The sequence below is a fragment of the Dysidea avara genome, chromosome 7 (genome assembly GCF_963678975.1).
Source record: "Dysidea avara chromosome 7, odDysAvar1.4, whole genome shotgun sequence".
Lineage (NCBI taxonomy): Eukaryota > Metazoa > Porifera > Demospongiae > Dictyoceratida > Dysideidae > Dysidea > Dysidea avara.
The window spans coordinates 36,032,779-36,039,493 of NC_089278.1; positions in this window are offsets into that span (position 1 = coordinate 36,032,779).

Consider the following 6,715-nt stretch of genomic DNA (forward strand, 5'->3'; position numbering starts at 1 on the left):
GTAGGGTGTAAGGAATTATGGAAAATGAAATCCAAGCAAAAGCAAAAGTAGTTGTGCGTAAGGCACGCCAGGGTACAGTGACATAACAATGGTAGGGGTCACTCAGTGTTTGTCATAGAACCTTACGAGAGAGATCAATATAATACTGTATGTATGCTTTTCTCTCGTCCAATTTGAATTGAATACTCCATGAAGTAATGATGACACAAACAGGATGATTTGCCACTTGCTAAAAAACTGTAAAATTTCTACAGTCCTGTATCATTGCTATTACAGGATAATTATTTGTAAGTTTATAAACAGACGGAATGTTTCAGTGCCTCACATAGACCTTGTAGATGTGGTCAGGCAAAAAGCGGAAAAAAGTTGCTGCAGCTTCAAGTTTCACAATAGTTTACTAGAAAAGTGAGGGGAAAAGTATCGAATATTCTATTCTATTGCAAAAACCTTCCCTAAACGGAATAATTTGCCATGCTGCAAGTATGTTATATACTTTTACCTAGTAACTTACTTTATACCAGCACTACTCTATCTTTCAGTACGATTCCTTCATATTAGCATTATAAAAAGTTTCCTAGGCATAGAATCATATGTATTTTGCCCTAAAAAAATGGTGGATGCATTATTTGATAGTGCCACGCCTTAACACGCACATGGTCTATAGCAAGATGTTGTCAAGCAATGACTGAAATTTTCTATTCATGGTATAATTGTAAAATGTTGTTTATAGCATAAAGGTTAGACCAAGGAAGTAGTAGGACTGTAATATACTTCCAATTATTACAAAGTGGAATGCGTTTAATGTGTAAATCATTTAAGCAGTAAAATCCCTTGTCAGCATGGCAACACTTTGCATTACATGATCTAGCTATTACATTAGTGTACTATTGGATTGCTGCTAGTACGTCTCATCAATGGTGTATGTTGAGGTGCAAACCGTCACTCAGTTGCTATGCAAGTAGCTAGCTACATAAGATATATTTTAAATGCATTGTGGGACCTCTACAGCTATACTATCTGATGGCGTGTTAACTGGTGTGTATATGTACAACTATGTATTAGTGGAGGTCATGAAAAAGATGTTGATTCGTTGTCTTAGGCTGGTAAACATATTCATATCACAGTGTTGCTGCAGCCTCAGTGAAGAAGCATTTAAGTACTTAAGTGAAATCTTACAAGTGAACCATTTCCAGTTAAACGGAAAAAAGAACTATATTCAAAGAGTATACATTCCATAGATGTATTCACACCTGTAGGTACAGCTCTGTGTGTGTATTTGCTGTTATGCTTCTCATTCCCATCCCATCACAGAGTTGGTACACATGTACCACCAACCTTGCTCCCTGCTCAGTTGAACTCACACTGAAATGCATACGTTTGTGTGTGTGTGCAGCGTGCATTTGTGTGTGTGACATCGCAGCACATATGCTATCTGCATTCCTATGCTATCTGTACTCCTATACTTCAAACAGTTTCATGTATTTGGCTAGTCTATCAGCACTGACAGGCTAATTTCAACACTGAAACTTTGTAGTGTCAACTGGCTAACTTCTTTGACCCAGACCCACATGAGGTGCTTTTAAAAAACAGAACTATACTACAAGTTGATAAACTGACTAGGTCATGATATCAAGTGGCTGCTCTTAACAGTACTACTTGCCCATCAGACAGATATTGTAACATACTGCGTTACAAGTAATCAAACCTGAAATATGATACTAGTTCCACTTTGAAACAATTTACATTATATCAGTATAAGACAATAATTAAATTCACTGCTACTACCAAAGTTGACCATTGACTGGCTTCCCACATAATACTTTACCAGTGCTTCCCCTAGTGTCTAGTAATGTTAATAAGAGATATACAGTATGCTTGTGCTTATTACTAACTGCACATTGTAATGAACTTTTGCATGGTGAATAATACATTTTATTCTGATACCACAATTTACAAAGTGAACATTTTATTAGTTGTGTATATTTTTTTTATTTACCATATTTACTTGGTTAAATGCCATGTACCTTAGTTCCAAAATTGATGTGGCAGCTATAAAATCGGCCACCACTTGATACTCAAAAATGATGTTTAAACCTTTGTTTTCAAAATCGATTGTGGCACAGCTACTATTGAAGGCGTGGAGTTAAACCAAGGAAAGTGCTGAAAGCCTATAGGTTTAAAGATGTTGTATTTAACCTTGAAAAGTTGCAGAAAGGAGAAAAAAATCCATGGCTGCCTTTTTCCTACAGCCATCCAATTCTTGTCTCACCACTTCTGTTGGTATATCCTTCCATCAGTTATTTGTGATGCTGTTTACATGTACGTATTGTGATAAACCTCAGAATCTCCCACAAACATGATTTTTGTTTTTGACAATAACACCTCAACTTTTGTTTTTATGGATTACCCCATATTTAATATTTTGAGCTTCACAATGGGTTTGATAGCAGAATAAGAAGCCTGTGCTGATTTTACAGACTTTAATCACAATACAGGATACTAGATCAAACTATCATTACGGTTATGGTAATAAAGCCACTAACATTATGGTGATGTTAGCATAATAGAGTTACAACATACAATATATATAAGGTATGTTGAATGTATTGAACATACTTACACATGCGTAAGATTTTGCTGACTGTTAGGGGACTTCATTGTATGTCATAATAAAAATAATAAAACGTTTGAAGTTGTAACTGACCTTTTTTGTAATGGAACACACCTAACTCTTTGTTTCACAAAGTCGCACATAAAGCTAGTTGATAGCTGTCTGGACTTGTGATAGCTACAACAATAGAAACTCTTAGGAAATATCGTAGTCCAAACTGACTAAGTACAACATAGTTTCTGCATGGAAGCACACCTTATAGTTTGGTCTACTTGACATCACTAGTACTTGAACATAACTCTAATCACTTCTCTGGCGTGACCATTTAATCTTCCTAACACCATGCAATGGGATACAACACGCGATCTCTTGTGCCCTTTGTACAGTGTTGGGAGTAACGCGCTACTTATGTAACGCGTTACGTAATATTATTACTTTTGTGGTAACAAAGTAATATAACGAAATACGCTATAAAAACAGGTAATATAACTCAAGTTACTTTACTTACAAATGTAACGCGTTACCTAAGTAATATAGTTACTGTAACGAATCTAATATTACGTAATATTATTACTAAAAGTAACAAAGTTACTAATCTCGTTAGTAACCCACTGAGTAACGCCTTGCCACAACGAAGTAATGAAGCCTACTAAGTGAGGCTTATTCACCAGCTACTTACTTATATCAAGACTTGCACATTGTCCAACAACGCAATCGTGTCACGTGATAAGGTGGTAGTTTCACACGTGACAGCTTAAGGCTATGGACACAAAGTAATATAATATGTAATATTATTACAGTTACTTTATTTTATGGGTAATATGTAACTGTAACTAAATAGTTCAGCTGCAAGTAATATGTAATATGTAACTAGTTACTTTTATAAAGTAACTTGTCCAACACTGCCTTTGTAACATTATTACTTGAACAATCACATGTGTGCATGCACACTACATCATTCTATCACTATTACAATACCATGCATACATTGTATATGCCAAAATATTTTTCACACACCAGCTCAATGTGGCCCTGTACACTTCTTTAATCAAGTTGGCAGGCAACCATTGGCTGGTGTATATAGTTAGCTATCAATATAAAGAGTACATACCTGACTGGCTAATGGGTGGACAGCCAGTAAAAATGTTGGCATTTATTATAGGTGAAACAACAAATCTGTCAATATTACGATTATGAACATTTTATTTATTTTATCAAGGCTTTACAGCTCAAGTGCTGAAGGTCTATAGGACACCTGGTCCTACAGTCTGTTTAAAGTTGTTAATATACAATGTGAAAAGTTGCAAAAAAATCCATAACTGGACCTGGGCAGTCTTGAACCTGCAACATAACTGCATTGCGAGCTGCATTTGCGTTTCTTATTTAAGGGTTGCTCTGTAAAGCAGTAATCAATTGTATATTTGTATTCCTTCATGTATAGATGTAATACAAGTGTATTAAGAGAAGCTATAAACAGATTACAAATGTACAGCTAGTGGATCCTATAGCCATACAAGGAACTGTAATTTTATAGCCAGTTTAACTTCCCTTCTCTGAAATACATCACAACAGGTAAATGCTGACACTATGTCCTACTTTGAGACCTATAGCTGTACATGGTCATTTATTTATTAAGGCTTTACAGCACAAGTACTGAAGGTCTGTAGGACACCTGGCCTGTTTAAAGTTATTACTTAAAGTATCTTTGAGGTAACATATCAGTGTTTATTGTTTATTGTGTTCCCTTGTTGCATGGAGGGTTGCATGCATGCATATGCTCTCTGTACTAATGTATGATAGTTTTGGGTTATGATGGTATCCAGTTTGATAATGAACTGTGAGAGAATGAGAATATTTACATTGTTAATTAACCAACGTTAAACATCAAAAAGTCACTAATATGTTTTCTCACTTAGACATTGAAGCCAGGATACATATAATATAATAAGTTTTGCAAGGAGCACCTAGAACCTTCTTTAACTGGATTAGTTAAAAACTGTTTCCTCTTTTCACTATTGTAGTACATGTGAAGGACTGATTTCCCCTTTCAACTTCCTAAATGTTAACTGTACGAGTTGGACAGTATAGCCTTAAATAGCAATCCTACTGATAGGATTTAAGGGATGTGTATATGCTAGTCTTGTACATGCATGATTGTTTGTGCAATGCTTTGGTGACTGGAAATCAACACCACGAGTAGCTCATTATAGCCTACTCTCAGTATAACTATAGTACTATTAACATTATAGGCCTCAAGGAAAATGCTGTACTTATCAGAGTATTGGTGTGTATGTACGTACAGGTTGAATGAAAAACAGCTAAAAATAAGTGTGGATTTTTTTTCTCTAGCAAATTAACATTTCATCTAACCAGATGATTAGTGGTGACAGTAAAACAGACACTTGTGGTTTGGCTCCATTATAAGTTCTGGAAAGTGGCCAGTGTTTCCCATAGGAAATATATGGTGAAAATTTTGATTGGTAATTAAATTTATAATAGTGGCATTTGAGCAAAACAATTGTGAAATGTTTATAGCAGGTCATATGAGCCAAATGCATCCTTGAGTTATTAAAATGTTTTTGAGGGCTCAGCTTAATGTGTGCATACTGTAGTCATAGCGTCTATACTTTGCCTTTAAAATATGTAATTTAATTTTTGTGTATGGGTAATATAATTAAAACAAAAATAACTACACACGTTTTTGAATGTTGCATTACATTTGAGCCCAGTATTTTACTGAAAATTTCATACCCTACAGAGAATTATTATTTCACGGCTGACGTTTTCCTTGCAAGCATGTACACAACCACATGACAAACGGATATTTATGTTGCTTCTCTATCATGCTTGCAGGAAAGAGGTACATGCTGATCTCACACACTTCTCTAAATCATAATTTCCGTCAAGTTGACATCATTATCCGGATGACATATGGCAAAGTTGAGAAGCACTTTTATTAATTTAATTGTATTACGGTAACCACATGACAGTGATCATTTAGTCACTACAGCAGATGTAAAATTAATAAATGCACCACTGAAATGTTTGAGTGTGACAAGCATTGTATCACCCATGCAGGAGTTAATGTATTGAACAACAGCTACCGGTATATTATTATCAGTGACCAGCACTATTTTATACCCTCACCTCACTTAAATAATTACAATGGGCTGCTCAAATACTTTTGTCACTAACATAGTAGTCATACGTCGATGTAAGAATATAATTTTAGCTTTACAGCTGTAGCTAAATTAATAGATTGGTGAAAAGGACTGAGCCATGCAATAATGCTAGCTGTCAATACAATAATATTATAACATAATCCGTAGCTGTATTAGTGGCATTGGCATGGCCTGAACTTTACATACCAGAAATAATGTGTAACTTTAAATAGATGACAGCGTATGCATATGGCCATGGTTATTCTAATAGTACACAACACACACACACACACACACACACACACACACACACATGTACACCCATGCACTGTCCAGTAACAGGTTATGCGACATTGACAGCAATCTTTGTGTCAGTGCACACCTGGCAATGGTCATTGGGCAGCTGTACAGAAACCAGAGGACCCATTGGAGTTCTAGTAGCAGTGTATGCCCCTAACATTGTGACAAAGCTATGCCTGTCCTATAAGCACAGATTTAAGATGTTAGCTACCCCCTGAAATACTTAAGAAACTTCTGCGGAAACACCAAGTTAGTGTGTGATACAACTTTCTTTTCAGTGCAATTTTACAACTAAACTCTTTTCAACTATATAATAGTCTTTTGACCACAGTTGCAGTCCCCTGGGGAGAACATGTGGATGCATGTGCATGTACAAAATAATAGTTGAGGTTTCCAAACATAGTATACATGCACGAAGGGCAGACTTCTGTTTCTGATCGTGTTTTTTAACACAGCATCTTCTCATGGGCAACACCTATTATATAGCTGGTTAAGTTAACAACGATTATCAAGCTGGATTACAGTGCAGGATGCCGCCTGCATGATGATATAAGTTATGGCTATATGGAACATTGTAGCATGAAGATTCCAAGGCTTCAACCTTCTCACAGCACCTGACTGGTGAAATACCATCCTAGTGAAG